Source organism: Schistocerca serialis, chromosome 9 (genome assembly GCF_023864345.2).
Source record: "Schistocerca serialis cubense isolate TAMUIC-IGC-003099 chromosome 9, iqSchSeri2.2, whole genome shotgun sequence".
Taxonomy (NCBI): domain Eukaryota; kingdom Metazoa; phylum Arthropoda; class Insecta; order Orthoptera; family Acrididae; genus Schistocerca; species Schistocerca serialis.
Window position 1 is genome coordinate 29894717 of NC_064646.1, and position 17059 is coordinate 29911775.

Here is a 17059-nt window from a genome sequence, read left to right on the forward strand (position 1 = left end):
CATAGTTGCTTAAAAGTTTCGTCGCTAAATATTTAAACTATTCGCAGAAAAATTACGGAAAAACACTAGTAACTTTGGCTAACACTCCTATAACACACGTATAGCTTCGTCTTACACCTAGCCTGTGACGTCACTAGAGTTTCAGCGAATAACAGAGGATTTTCAATGAAATGACCAAATCTTAAAGCTTAATGAGTTTCAAAATTTCGTTACATAAAATTAAATATTTTGTCAGAAAATTGACCAAAAATGCTATTTGAATATTACAGTCATTCAGAATAACAACAATCCTAACCGTATTTTTAACATAGGTGAGCCGTGACTGGCTCATGGTATGCGCGGTTATCCCCATTATGCTGTTATCCTCTCCTTCCACGGGTGGCAGCAGCGGTGTGTCTCGATAGTCGCACCTTGGACTACCTTGGACGTGGCGCCTATAGTTTCCGGCTGGGTGGTGTGCGGCCAGTCGGTCGGTTGGGGTGGAGCAGCGAGGACGTAGTTTGGCCGACGCTGCTGGCGGTCTCTACGCGGTGTCGGAGTGCGTGGTGCTGTTGCCATTGCTACGAGGTCCGTGGTTCACCGACCCTGGACACGAAAGTTGAGGGTTGTGGGCGCCAATATCTTCTACGTTGTTCCGTTGAGCTCCCTGTTGTGCCCTGGTTGGGGAAGTGTAAGTTATCTTGTCGGTGGGTCCATTGACTGCCAGTTGCTTGGGTTGTCATCGGATAGTGAATGGTTGGCCCAACTGCCTGTCTCACCTAAGCGAGCGTTAGTGTTTGAATTCCAGGCCTACCCTCGAACTTCTGAACGCTCTTGGGTGTACTGCCTTTTTTTATTTGTTCTTCCTGTTTGTACTTGTATGGCTTCAAGCTGTTTTTTTTTTTTTTTTCAATTAAGGTTGTTTTGCCCTTAAGGCGTAAGATTCTTTAGGCCTTCAGCCTAATTTAAAGAACTGTTTCAGGTAAGACCTTTGGCATTTTAAAGGTTTTAATGTTGTTCAGTTTTAGGTATTGGGCCTTCAGCCGATTTTGAGTATGAGTTGTTTTGCTCTTAAGGCCTTCAGCCTAAATTAAAGAAGTGTTTAATGTAAGGCCTTTGGTATTTAAAAAAAATTAATGTTATGGAGTTTTAAGTGTTAGGCCTTCAACCGATTTGAATTTAACTTGTTTGCTCTTGAAGTGTCTGATTCTTTGGGGCTTCAGCCTAACTAAAGAACTGTTTTAAGATAAGGCTTTGCCTTTTAAATTTCTGTTTTGGTTGAGTTTTGCCTAATTAAGAACTGTTTTACGTAAGGCCTAACTTTTTTTAAAAAAGTTAATGATGTTTAACCTTAAGTGTTGGGCTTTCAGCAGATTTTGAATTCAAATTGTTTGCTCTGGAAATCTCAGATTGTTTGGGTCTTCAGCTTAAATAAAGAACGGTTGTAAGATCAGGCTTGCCTTTTAATTTTCTGGTTATGCTTGCGTTTTAAGTTATTGGCCTTCAGCTGTTTTTAAATTAAGGTGGCTTTCAGCCAGTAATTAAGTCCCAAAGATTAAGGCTGTGTATTTAAATAAAAAAAATTTTTTTTGGCCCTTGTATGTTTCATCAAATAATAAAGTTGTATGTTCGAGTGTAACTGACAGCCCCTTATTTTGGCCCCTGTCCTGTCCTGCGGATTAAGCAGGGCGTCTCAATAGGAAAATGGCCTATAATTCTTCCCCATTACAGGCAGTCGTTAGAAATTGCTACTTTACACGAAGAGGTAACTATTAGATTATAAAGTACTAGACGTACTGTTTGGTATATACAATTTTCTTACTGTCATTTGATTTAAAGGTCTGGTAACTATTGGACTGATGCGTCAGTTCGTAGCGTTTTCCTTTAGCACACGGGAGACCTTAGTCATCAATATTACATTCTCTCTCACTACTTACAACAGTTGCAAAGTCCCCTTTTGAAAAATTATACAAGACTGTGCTTAAACTGACACACAATATTTTTAGCGCAACGCAATCTGACTTTCAAGAATCCCTACAAAAAAATGGCCCTGACTAACATTAACCTATGCGTTTCACAAATCGCTTACCTCACAAAAATCTTGGTTACTCGAACTACTGCAATACAGCGGCGCCACTACTGCCAGCTAAATAAAAGATTCAAACTACGGAAGGCACTAACTACTGATAGGCATAGTTAGCAAATGAAAGATTTTGATAGAGAACAAATGATGTATTTACCTTAATAGTCATAATATATATAGCAGTTCATGACATCCAGTCTTACAAATTTGAAAACTCCGCCATCTCTCTCCCCACATCCAACACTGTTGGCGGCTCACCTCCAACTGCCCAGCGCTACGCGCTGTTAACATCCAACTGCCCAACACTACAATGGCAGACAACAGTGCAAACTGGCCACAGACTGCACACAGCACAGCCAGTGATTTTCATACAGAGCGCTACGTAACGTTGCCAATAAGAAAACATAAACAGCCTACTTACACAGTCTGCCAACGCTGAGGTAGCTTTTCGATTCCACGACTGTAGAAATTACATGGTTTTGAAGCGTAGAACTCATCGAGCCCTGTCCGGGGTGTATTTTCATTCGGAAAGGAAATTCCTTGAAGGTTGTATGACAGAGAGCAGTAGAAGTGAAAATCTGAGGCCGCAGGCGAAGAAGATGGGTGCGGAATGACTCCCAACCCAACTCCTGTATAGCGTTTTTTGTCAGTCTAGCGGAATGAGGGCAGGCGTTAACGCGGAGTAGCATCATTTCACGCAGTCCTCTTCGTCGATGCACAAAGCCAAGCCACAGCCAGCACTACGATGTCATCTCCCCCCCCCCCCCCCCCCCCCAGGAGAAGCGCCCCAGAGGCGCCAAGACTTCGCCACCAGCACAGAGGGTCAACCCTCCATCATGTGCGTCTGCGTCTTCGTCGTTGTTCTTGGATTGCGCCTGCAGGACGTCTCAGTCGTTGACAATAAATATCAGCAGTAATGGTTACACCTCGGGGAGGAAATTCGTTGCACACTACATTCTCGCTGATCCACCGGTTGCATAAACATTATCTTTTGAGGATGCGCACACGTCTTTGTACGGGGAGTTGCTGCTTTGTTTTGGCTCAACCATTTCTTTCTTTTCGTTACGTTAGCATAAAGACACCATTTCTCGTCACCAGTATCGATACATCATAGGAATGGTCCATTTTGTTCACGAGTCAATTGATGACGGGCAAGCAGAGGAGCGCGGATCATATGGCTACCCGCAGATTTTTGTGATTTTGGGTTAGAATATATGTTACACATAAACCCGATTCCTGAAGCGTCCCAATGGCATGCAACAGTCGCACAATGGTGGAGTGATCACAGTTCATCACAGTTGCCACTTCTCGACTACACAGGCGTGGATCATTGTGGATTAATGCGTTTAAGCGATCTTCATCAGACCCCGAAGATCTTCCTGAACTAAAGTCAAAACGAGCCTCCTTAAAACGAGAAAACCATTGTCTTGCCTTGCTCTGTCCCGTGGCATTATCAACACACGGCCCAAATGTTTCTGGCTGCCTCCGCTGCTGTCACCCTTCTATTCAACTCAAACAGAAGAATATGTAGAAATGTTCCGTTTTCTCCACTTTGCATTCCCTTTTCTAGCGTCCACAGCTCCACATGCTCTCACCAAATGACAATATGTAAACTCAAATAGCAATAGTGAACTACAAATAGAAGATGATCCGTAATGACCAGAACACCAACATACAAAACAAAAACGCTACGAACTTACGCACCAACCTAATGTTTTGGTGATATGTAGCATCAAACTGAATAGTTTTGTCACGGACGTAGTGTTTTGAAGTAGCGGCTGCAGGTTGCATACAGGATGTTCCTGTGTTTCACTTGTACAATAGTAGGTCTTTCAGAGGCCAATGTATAGGTAACGCTTCGAATATGAAAGCATGTCCAGAGACGAACAATTTGAATGTGTCAGGATCAAACTTAAACCAATGTGCGCATGAGAGGACAGACATACGAAAGCTGTTCGGAAAGTAAGTTCGATCGGTCGCGAAATGGAAACCACAGTGAAAATCCGATGAAATTTTGCATAGGTATGTTTGACAGTGTATCTAGTACGCCCATCGATCGCCTCACGTGGCTCTTTTCAGTTCTGATGGCAAGGAAATAGCGTCTCTCGCCAAGTATGAATGCCTGGTGAGAGATTTCGCCTGACGTCACGCAGGTCACGTAACGCATGCGGTTCCTTCTCCATGCCAATCCTGGGATCGCGCTCTGCAGGGGTAATGAAGATGCCTCTGCAGCGTTTTGGATGGGAAGTGTCTGATTATCCACAATACAGCCCACAACTGGCTGCCCCTGTGTTTCATCTCCGCTCACATGAACCACTGGCTTTAAAGACGATATAGGGTTATTCTAAATTATGGACCCATATTCATAACTTCGTATTTAATCAGATTGTTGTTGTTGTTGTGGTCTTCATTCCTGAGACTAGTTTGATGCAGCTCTCCATGCTACTCTATCCTGTGCAAGCTTCTTCATCTCCCAGTACCTACTGCAGCCTACATCCTTCTGAATCTGCTTAGTGTATTCATTTCTTGATCTCCCTCTACGATTTTTACCCTCCACGCTGACCTCCAATACTAAATTGGTGATACCTCGATATCTCAGAACATGTCCTACCAACCGATCCCTTCTTCTAGTCAAGTTGTGCCACAAACGCCTCTTCTCCCCAATTCTATTCAATACCTCCTCATCAGTTACGTTATCTACCCATCTAATCTTCAGCATTCTTCTGTAGCACCACATTTCGAAAGCTTCTAGTCTCTTCTTGTCCAAACTATTTATCGTCCATGTTTCACTTCCATACATGGCTACACTCCATACAAATACTTTCAGAAAAGGCTTCCTGACACTTAAATCAATACTCGATATTAACAAATTTCTCTTCTTCAGACACGCATTCCTTGCCATTGCCAGTCTACATTTTATATCCTCTCTACTTCGACCATCATCAGTTATTTTGCTCCCCAAATAGTAAAACTCCTTTACCACTTTAAGTGTCTCATTTCCTAATCTAATTCCCTCAGCATCACCCGACTTAATTCAACTACATTCCATTATCCTCGTTTTGCTTTTGTTGATGTATTCAGGTACAAATCCAAAATGAACAAGCTTTACACCAATGAAAAGAGGAAGTTTCGGTTGGTAGAGGCGGGACGTAAACAGCTTCCTTCACATGACCCCTTAATAAACAGTCACAGGGTGTGAGAACAGGAGATCTCGGTGGCCAGAAGTGCATAGCCAGGTCCTCAAGTCCCCTGTGACTTAACCAGCGCTGTGGAACGGAGTCATTCAAAAAGCCTCGTACATCACGGTGCCAATAGGGCGCAGCTCTATCCTGTTGGAAAATGAAGTCCTGGGAATCTTCCAAAACTTGAGAGAACAGCCATTGTTCCAACATGTCCGGGTACATGATTCCTGTAACAGTTCTTTCCGCAAAGGAAAATGGTTCATAAATCTTTGTAGGGGATACGGCACAGAACACGTTGATCTTCGATGAGTCTCTTTCGTGTTGCAATGGTGAATGTGGGTTTTTCAAACCCCATATGCGAACATTGTGTGTGTTCACTTTTCCACTAAGGTGGAACGTCGCTTCATCGCTAAAATTACACGCTGTACAAATACGTTATCCTCCATCTTCGCTAGCACATGACCAACAAAATGCGAGACCTTGCATTTGTCCTTGCGGTTGAGGGCCTTCACAAGTTGTAATCGGTAGAGCTTGTACAGCAAACGCGTCTCAGAACTTTCCATACGGTTGGTTGGGGTATTCCAAGTTCTCGACTGGCTCTATTGGTAGACTTGCTGGGACCGCGCACAAAACTTTCTCGAATCCGTTGGACATCATCCTCTGACACACGCGGTCGGCCTGTGCTTTTTCCTTTGTGGACACTCCCAGTCTGTTTAAATTGCTTAAACTAACGGCTAATGCTTTTGCGAGTTGGTGATTGTTTACCGGATTTGGCCAGAAATGCCCGCTGCACTGCAATTTGCGAACTCAAGAACGCAGAAAACATAGTGTACCACAATCGCCATCTCACACATAACCAACAGTAAAACGGACGTAGTACCGCTGGAACTCTACCGGCCGCTACTGAAACCATCACCGCCCGCCAGCCAAAAGCTTCCTCTCTTCATTGGTATAAAGCTTGTTCATTTTGGATTTGTACTTGAATAGATACGAATTTCTCAAAAGGGGTCTATCATTTAGAATAACCCTGTATTTGGGCAAAGTCAACGAGCTGTTGACAAGCGTAGAGCATTGGCTTAAAGCACAGGCGGCTGCCTCCTATGATAATGGTACTGGAAAGATGACACAACGATACGAGAAATGTCTACGTCCGGGTGACAATGTAGAGAAGTAACCGGAAGGTGTAGCTAACTGCTGCAAATAAAACATTTTGGATTTTTACACTGGCTTCCATTTCGCGATCGATCGTAACTTACTTTCCTAATAGCTCTCGTATTGGTTCGGACGCACTCCCAAATCCTCCCGCGGTCAGAAAAATGATGCCGAATCCTTCCAAGCTCGCAAAGGTCTGAAGCAGGTAGCAGTTCTAAACGGTATGAATACTCCAAGCAGGCAACAGAAAGCATTTGAAGTTGCAGTAGAAGATGTAAAAATTTTTCGCGTGCGTTGTATGTTTAAAAGTTTCATCTTATTTAGATATTTATTTTTAGAAACTGGAATCATGTATAGTCTTGATTTCTTCATAATTAATTAATTAAAATAGTAAACCATGATTTCGCAACACATATTCTATCTCAGTGTTCATTTTATGAATTATGGTTACATTTCCAAGAAATCTATACATATTAAAAACTGATAAGTGTCCTATGTATGAATATAGGAGATGGTTAAGAAAACTTAATTCGAATGGTTTATAGAAGTGCAATAGACGGCAAAAAATATTTTTATAATTTCTTCTGCGTGCCTGTTTGTACTCGCATTATGCAAAATGGTTCAAATGGCTCTGAGCACTATGGGACTTAAGAGCTGTGGTCATCAGTCCCCTAGAACTTAGAACTACTTAAAGCTAACTAACCTAAGGACATGACACACATCCATGCCCGAGGCAGGATTCGAACCTGCGACCGTAGCGGTCGCACGGTTCCAGACTGTAGCACCTAGAACCGCTCGGCCATTATGCAAAAAGTAATGCACTACGTTGGATGCTGTTTTGACACTTATATTGTTGCGGGTCTAATGTAAAATCTGGTAGATATTTCTTCTTGATAAGCAGCCTAGAAGCAGAGTTATAACAGTTTTACCGTAAGACGGTGCGCGTGTCGTAGCTAGGGGTTGGCCAGAGGGCCGGCTCTTGGCATAACGCAGCCAGCACACCGCTGGGGCACAGGCACAAAATTATTGTGGATTGAACACGATATTGCATAACGCATAAGCGTTGACCTTGTAATTGATAAATTAGACTCAGAAAAACTTCTGGTAAATTATTTTTGACGGTCTCTCACAAATATCTTCTGTAGCTTTTCTCTTTAGGTCCGAAATGATCTCTTGCCTCTGAATTTTGTTATGAGGCATCTCTTCATGACTGTGCTCTTCTTGACATTCCACGGCATCCAGCTCCTCAATAGAAATAGTTTTAACAAAACTTCTGTATCCATTAATGTTGCACGTCCATCGCGCTAGAACACCTTTTTGAAAACCGAAGGTGTTACCTTTCAAAACCAACATTTTCCTTCCCTTCCTACTTACTGGAACTGTAAGCTCGCCTGAGGACATGTTCACTCCACAACGATCTGCCGAGAACTGCGAAGTGGCCGCAGGCAGCTGTGGTCATTAGCGCACACAGTGCTCTGTCGCATTGCGTCAGTTTGGGAGGATCCGGTCCTGTTACCTGTTTACCTACCTGGTCTCGGGAGGATTCGCGGCTGCGCCCGTTTGTTCCCTCGACCGCGAATGATCGTACAGTCACGTCACGCGCCGTGGACATGTCTGCAGTTATACAGGTATCTGCGTGGGCAGTACGACTACGTCTGCAGCACCACCGACTGTCAGCACCGTGACTGCACTGGCAACAGAGAGGCTCGGCGACAGTGGTGCATCCAATGGCAGTACAATGAGTGACACCACGCCGTCTTTTCAGATGAGCCCCGGTTCTGCGTACAACATCCCGAACGATGTCACTCTGTGGGGAGAGCGAACGTCGCCCGACTGGATTCGTCGTGGTCATACAGACCTCAGCTCTCCTGACCTGCAGCCGCCACTTCTCTCAAGTAGTTCTCCAGTTGGCATCACGGGGCTGGGTGCATCCCTCTCCACGGACTGCCATTGGATGTGCAACACGATCGAACTCTAGTTCGCGTAGCCGGTAATTTGAGCCGCAGCCTTTATACAGGGCCTTTCAAATTCATGTTACACACTTCCAGGGGTTGTACGAGGTGCATTCAAGTTCTAAGGCCTCCGATTTTTTTTTCTAATTAACTACTCACCCTAAATCGATGAAACTGGCGTTACTTCTCGACGTAATGCCCTGCAGACGTACACATTTTTCACAACGCTGACGCCATGATTCCATGGCAGCGACGAAGGCTTCTTTAGGAGTCTGTTTTGACCACTGGAAAATCGCTGAGGCAATAGCAGCATGGCTGGTGAATGTGCGGCCACAGAGAGTGTCTTAAATTGTTGGAAAAAGCCAAAATTCACTAGGAGCCAGGTCAGGTGAGTAGAGAGCATGAGGAATCACTTCAAAGTTGTTATCACGAAGAAACTGTTGCGTAACGTTAGCTCGATGTGCGGGTACGTTGTCTTGGTGAAACAGCACACGCGCAGCCCTTCCCGGACGTTTTTGTTGCAGTGCAGGAAGTGATTTGTTCTTCAAAACATTTTCGTAGGATGCACCTGTTACTGTAGTGCCCTTTGGAACGCAATGGGTAAGGATTACGCCCTCGCTGTCCCAGAACATGGACACCATCATTTTTTCAGCACTGGCGGTTACCCGAAATTTTTTTGATGGCGGTGAATCTGTGTGCTTCCATTGAGCTGACTGGCGCTTTGTTTCTGGATTGAAAAATGGCATCCACGTCTCATCCATTGTCACAACCGACGAAAAGAAAGTCCCATTCGTGCTGTCGTTGCACGTCAACATTGCTTGGCAACATGCCACACGGGCAGCCACATAGTCGTCCGTCAGCATTCGTGGCACCCACCTGGATGACAGTTTTCGCGATTTCAGGTCGTCATGCAGGATTGTGTGCACAGAACCCACAGAAATGCCAACTCTGGAGGCGATCTGTTCAACAGTCATTCGGTGATCCCCCAAAACAATTTTCTCCACTTTCTCGATCATGTCGTCAGACCGGCTTGTGCGAGCCCAAGGTTGTTTCGGTTTGTTGTCACACGATGTTCTGCCTTCATTAAACTGTCGCACCCACGAACGCACTTTCGACACATCCATAACTCCATCACCACATGTCTCCTTCAACTGTCGATGAATTTCAATCGGTTTCACACCACGCAAATTCAGAAAACAAATGATTGCACGCTGTTCAAGTAAGGGAAACGTCGCTATTTTAAGTATTTAAAACAGTTCTCATTCTCGTCGCTGGCGGTAAAATTCCATCTGCCGTACGGTGCTGCCATCTCTGGGACGTATTGACAATGAATGCGGCCTCATTTTAAAACAATGCGCATGTTTCTATCTCTTTCCAGTCCGGAGAAAAAAAATCGGAGGCCTTAGAACTTGAATGCACCTCGTAGAGGGGACTTGGTAGATCAAGTTTTACACAGGAACCCATGTCCAAATATGTCACCCAACGATGATACAGAGCGTCAAAGTTATAGGCGCTGGCGCCTGTAAATGTATTCATATAGAGGGTGATTCCGTGATGAAGTCATAAACATTCTAGAATGATGGAGGAGGATAAATGTAGCAATTTTAGGTGAGAGTCCTTGTACCGCATACGAACGAGTTGAAAGTTACAAGCGAAAGCCGTTCTGATACATGTGACAGTGGAATATATGTACTGGTACTGTTGCAGCTAAGATTGTTATCAACTTTCAGAGATGATATTGCTGACCAAAACAACGAAAAAATGTCAAGTAATCAGCGGCTCTAAAATGCCTATGTTAAAAGCTAGAATTAAGCGCCAAACAAACTGGTGTAGCCATGCGTATCTAAATACAGAGATATGTAAACATGCAGAATACGGCGCTGCGGTCGGCAACGCCTATATAATACAAGTATCTGGGGCAGTTGTTGGATCGGTTACTGCTGCAAAATGGCAGGTTATCAAGATTTAAGTGAGTTCGAACGTGGTGTTATAGTCGGCGGACGAGCGATGGGACACAGCATCTCCAAGGCACCGATGAAGTGGTGATTTCCCCTCACGCCATTTCAAGGGTGTAACGTGAATATCAGGAATCCGGTAAAACATCAAATCTCCGAGATCGCTGTGGCCGAAAAAAGACCCTCCAAGAACGGGACCAACGACGACTGAAGAGAATCGTTCACCGTGACAGAAGTGCAACCCTTCCGCAAATTGCTGCAGATTTCAGTGCTGGGCCATCAACAAGTGTCAGCGTGGGAACCATTCAACGAAACATTATCGATATGGGCTTTAGGAGCCGAAGGCCCACTCGTGTAACCTTGATGACTACAGGACACGAAGCTTTACGCCTCGTCTGGGCCCGTCAACATCGACATTGGACTGTTGATGACTGGGAATATTTTGCCTGGTCAGACGAGTCTCGTTTCAAATTCTATCGAGCGGATGGACATGTACAGGAATGGAGACAACCTCTTGAATCCATGGACCCTGCACGTCACCGAGGAACTGTTCAAGCTGGTGGAGGCTCTGTAATGGTGTGGGGCGTGTGCAGGTGGAGTGATATGGGGCCCCTGATACGTCTAGATACTACTCTGACAGGTGACACGTACGTAAGCATCCTGTCTGATCGCCTGCATCCATTCACGTCATTCACGTTCATTGTGCATTCCGACAGGCTTGGGCAATTCCAGTAGGGCAGTGCGACACCTCACTTATCCATAATTTGCTACAGAGTGCGTCTAGGAACACTCTTCTGAGTTTAAACACTTCCGCTGGTCAACAAACTCCCGACACATGAACATCATTGAGCATATCTGTGATGCCTTGCAGCGAGCTGTTCAGAAGAGATTTCCAACCCCTCGTACTCTTAAGGATTTATGGACAGCCCTGTAGGGTTCATGGTGTTATTTCTATCCAGCACTACTTCAGACAAATAGTCGAGTCTATGCCACGTCGTGTTGTGTGCTCGTGGCGCCGCTACACGATATTAGCTGGTGTACTAGGTTCTTTGGCACTTTAGTGTATGAGCAGTTGTTTAATAGAGGAGATGTGTTGCGAAGATGAACAAGTGCTCATAGCTGCACAATTACGCATTTCGGAGCCCATGTTTACAGGAGACCTTTTCCTTGTTTGTTTTGGTCCATACTACCACCTCTCAAACTTGCCCACCCTACAGTCCTAGCAACAACAGTAGCTGTACTTGTATTCCAATGTTAAAGGTTTTCGCTTATAACTTTCGACTGGGTCGTTTCCGATAGAGCGACCTTTATTCCAAATTGATAAACTTATCCTTCTCCATCGTCCTAGGAAGTTTGTAACATCATCACGGAATCACCCTGTATGTAACACACATTTACAGGAGCCGGCTCCTTTAACTATGGCGCTCTGCAGCATCGTTGGATGTTGCCGGATATGGGTTCATATGTAAAACTTAATCTACTGAGAGCCATTACAACCTCCAGACGTATATAACATGAATTGTGAAATATTTTGCATTTCTGATATCTTACGGGCGTTGGCTTCGTCCTCTCACTAGTAATACGCAGCAGAAAGACAGGCCTTCGCTAAGATAAAACGTATTTTTTCTTGGCACTACGCTTTACAATGTAGAGTCAATTATAGCTGTTGTAAATGTGACATTGTGCCAACTTAACAATGTTCGCCGCTCAGGGACTTGGTGCATGGTTCTCCTCATCTTCGTATCATCGAACTGAACGTCACCTTTTTTTGTTATGAAAACATGTGACAGCAGAATTTGTAAAGTGCCCATTATTTGCAGATAAGAGCGAATTTTTACTTTATTTCCAGTTTTCCTATTTCACATACGTGAAATGAATGTATCAGCGCTGCAGTAAGCACGGAATAAGGAGAGAGCGGCAGATTCCCACACTGGCTAGCAGGTGCAGTTGGCCATCTGGCGCTTTCAGAGCCACTGGAATGAGGTACGGATGCAGAAATCGCTCGTGATGTCATCAGAGAGAAACGTAGGGAAAGTAAATTTATTCTGGCGCAAATTAAGTAATCGTTAGTAACAAACATTTGCTAACAAAAGTTGGTTTTACCACTCGTAGATTAGGAGGAGTTTACGGGCCATAAATACTATCTTTTAGTAATTTTATAATGCCAGGAAACGTTGACTTAATAAACAAATGAATAACTTTCGCATAATCGAAAATGTACGATCTTATACGAACTATACCGATTGTACGCTAAAGTTACAGACTGTGCACCATAGTCAGTAGTCGTCGATAGGACGCCTTTCTATCTAGTCATGCGGTAGACCACGCTCTCTTACTGTTAGCTTGTAATCACTGTGAGCAAGTTTATTTTACGGTGTTTCTTAAATAAACGCACTATACGGCATGCCGCGTAAAAATTATTTGGACAAAAAACTTCTTACGGCTTCATTACGCAAAACATAGACTTTATTACTGCACTTTCAGACTGCTACGGCTCTGGCTCTGCAACAGGACACAACACTGTGAGAGCGTAACAGGTAGGAAGGATTCCTACGCGGAGGCGCTGCAGTCACTTCAAGGACGGATTGGCTTAACGGTCGCAAAAGTCGGGCGGGAAAGCGTGGCCAGTTAATACTGTACCACCATTTACGGACTCTCTAGCTAAAATGAGATATTTCTGGAGGTTTAGTACGAGTGGGGCATTCTTACGAACTGTCAAACCGATTGTCACATCTCTTTCATAAAGATTTCCATAGAAAAATACCACCCATATTTCCGACTTTTCCGGTGGATTTTCCAAAACTTTCATTGGTACAAACCTTGTCCTGACAATTATGAACACAAAAAAAGGTCAACCAAAATGGGCGAGCCGTCCCTAAGTGATACTCTTTCATACAAGCGGCAACTGATCATTATTTATATAGATTTATCTATCGTGATTTTTGGCCAGAAGGCCATACAGCAAGTGGAAGGGAATGTAGATGGGAAAGACCGACCGGCTAAAACCTAAACCGGTAATTTAGTTCTGAATAACCAATATTCTTCGGTATTTGTATGGCCTCGGCCATAGCAGGTGTTTTATTTTTTACTAATAACTGGACAAAAACCCGAAATATCGTTAACAGCAGTGCAAAAATTTTTAGTTTGTAAGTAAACGGTTTTTAAAAAACGAGTAATTTTTATTCGTAAAATTTCCATTGCTTTGAAATATTGCGTTATAATACAATAGGAAATGAGATAATCGATCAGTGCTGTTCTAGTAACGACGCCGACGGAAACGAGCAACAAATACATAGCATTAGAATTGGTAGAGTGTTGCTTAGACAATTAATGTGCCTGTTAACGATGTGGCGTGGCCTTCTAGATGGTGTGCAAGACTTATCCCAACTGGTCTATAGAGTTGCATTGCGCTGTCGTCGTTGGACATCGGTTGTGTCACAGAATGGCACCATCGCTAGTCTGGAAGCATTTTACGAAGTATGGTATCAATGAAGTAGAATGTTCCATTTGCTTTAAAAGAAGCCACGACAAACTAGCGACACCATATTATGGTGTGAAAACTGAAAACTTCACACTTCATTCGTAATTTGTTACAAAAATGGAAAATAGGTGAACTGTTGTCTGCATCTACGTAATGTGCCTTTATCTGCTTATAGACGTTGTAAACGGACAAATTAACGAGAAAAACGGAATTTTTCGACCTCAGTTTTCATCTTTTAGCACTGACTAAGCGTTATGCCCAAAGAGTAGTAAGATCCTCGGTTACAAAAATCATTCTTGAGCATAGTTTCAAATATTATAATCAGTGAAAAAATATCGGTGAGATTTTGTGGTATTCGAACACAAACCACTTTTCGAGAGTAGCACAAAATGATGGACGGACTAAGTTATCGTATATTTAGGTGTTCGATTTAATATCGTGATTCTACGTATCTTGAAACTAAGGTAGTCTTAGGATATTCAGTATACGTTCGATGTCTAAGTTTATTACAGGAGTTAGTAGCAATAGACTAAAAAAATCGGTTATTTCAGGAAACGATTGAAACGTCCCCTTAGAAAAATTATACATGACTGTTTTTAAACTGGCACACAATATTTTTAGCGCAACGGAATCTGACTTTCAATAATCCCTACAAAAGAATGGCCCTGACTAACATTAACCTATACCTTTCACAAATCACTTACCTCACAAAAATCTTCGTTACTCGAACTACTGCAATACTTCGAGCGCCACTACTGCCAGCTAAATAAAAGATTCAAACTACTGAAGGCACTAACTACTGATAGGCATAGTTAGCAAATGAAAGATTTTGATAGAGAACAAACAATGTATTTACGTTAAAGGTGTTCAAAAGTCATAATATATATCAGTTCATGACATCCAGTCGAACAAATTTACCGTCTCTGATGGAAACACGTCCAGATCATCCGCTCTCAAATCTCCTCCATCTCTCTCCCCACATCCACCACTGCTGGCGGCTCACCTCCAACTGCGCAACGCTACACGCTGTTAACATCCAGCTGCCCAACACTACAATGGCAGACAACAATGCAGGGCTGTATGGGTTTGAAAGATACTGATTCTTATGTAACATGTCTTGGAAATATTTGACAAGACTGGAAAATTCAGATTGTTCGAAATGTTTCATAATTGTGATACTATGTGTTACTCGGTCTTGTGTAGCTTGAGACCAATATACTGAGAGGAAGGCATGATAAAATTCTGTGACAATCGTGAATGACCGATCGCATTCTTACAGGTGGTTCATTCTCTAAGTAGCCACACATAAATTCTAACCTGTGCTCCAATGACCAGTTGGGAGGAAAACAATGAGAGAATTGATGAAGCCACACTTGTGGATGAATTTCATTGCCAGACTTATTAAATGTTTTGAATTTACGTGTAGTAATGAACAGCTTATAGTCAAAATCATCATGTCGGCGAGTCGCATATCGGTCATCGTTACTTCTTTTCGGTGGTTCCATCTCAAAATTCGGTGTACCTTGCCAATTTCTTTCATAATTTCCGAAGTGCCCTGTGTTATTATTTTGTGGCTGTTCCGTATTTCTTTGTCCCTCTTCCCGTATTGGAGTGCGAGTGTCCTCTGAAATATGTAATTCTTGTATTACCCATGTCAACTGATCTTGTACTTCCCGGACTTCTCTTTTGTACTGTGTATTGATTTGATTCTGATTTTGTTTGAATTTCCTAATTTGTTCGCACTCTTCTGTGTCATTAAAGACTACCGGTTTTGTGTCATTCAGATTATCATCTACCTTCGTAGATAAATTATTTAGCTGATCCGAAAGTTCAACAACTTTCTCTGATAATGAACTAATTTCCTCCATGTGTCTTTCTGAACCAATTTTCAGAGTATCTACTGTGTACTTTAAGTTTTCCTGAGTTTCTGCAAGTTGCGTAACCGAATCGGTAGATGCAACTGAGTCAATTTTAGCTTGCAAGGTCTCATGATTTTCTTGAACAATAGTTTGCAGTTCTTTTATGGCTGCTTCGTGATTCTGTAATGCACTTTCATGCCGCGAAAAAATAGGTTGAAAATGCTCACAAATTTGTGTTTTTACGTCATTACAGTCTTTTTGACATTTCGATTCAATGTTATGTAACTCAGTAGTTAAATCTTCACGTGTTTGTTCAAGTGGCGTGTCTAACTTCCGAAGATTTTGTTCTATTGTGTCTAACTTTTGAAGCTTTTGCTGTGTTTGTCTCTGATTTAGTTCTACTGTGTCTAACTTTTGAAGCTTTTGCTGTGTTTATCTCTGATTTTGTTCCATTGTGTCTAACTGTTGCTGTGTTTGTCTCTGATTTTGTTTCATTTGTTGCATTAATTGCAATAATAATGTATTAGTGTCTGGAATCTGTTCCTCTATGCTTTTCCACAGTGCATTTGCATCGGCAACATTCACATTTTTACAAGCAGAAAATGTGTCTTGACTTATTTGAGAAAATGGTGAGGACGCATAACCTGAATCTACAGTATTTGCAAGATTGTGTCCTGTCATTTCGGATTCCTGAGGCGAGCTGTCGCCGACCGATCGATCGATAATGCTTCCCTGTTCACTAATTGTTTCACTGCCTACACCATTATTTGCAGCCCGCTCCATTTCCCTATGCACAATTACCAAATTACTACTTTGAACATTAGTTAATTCATTGCTCGGCGGCGCTAACACACTGCTTTCGTCTTCACTGTCATTTCTCAGTTTACTTTGGAGCCTAGTATTACGTTTTTCACACGCCATTATTGTCACAATATTTCACACGACACCACAGAAAAGCACAATTTGAAGAACAAAATAAGAAAATACTTTAACATAGCATTGAAAATAATATCTCGTTAATTGCAAGCGCAGCTGCGAAATACTTGGTGCAAATCTACATGCATGCCACAACGGTTTTACTGTACAAGAATGAAAAACTACAACTACAAAGGAAATTCTCTCTACAATTACGCACTAGCGATAAACAAAGGCTGCACTAATTACAGAAACTACAAGAAAAAATCAGAAGATTCCAGTGAGGTATCCCAGCAGGGTCGCCATATGAAACGTCCCCTTACAACAATTATACATGACTGTGTTTAAACTGACACACAATATTTTTAGCACAACGGAATCTGACTTTCAATAATCCCTACAAAAGAATGGCCCTGACTAACATTAACCTATACCTTTCACAAATCACTTACCTCACAAAAATCTTCATTACTCGAACTACTGCAATACAGCGAGCGCCAC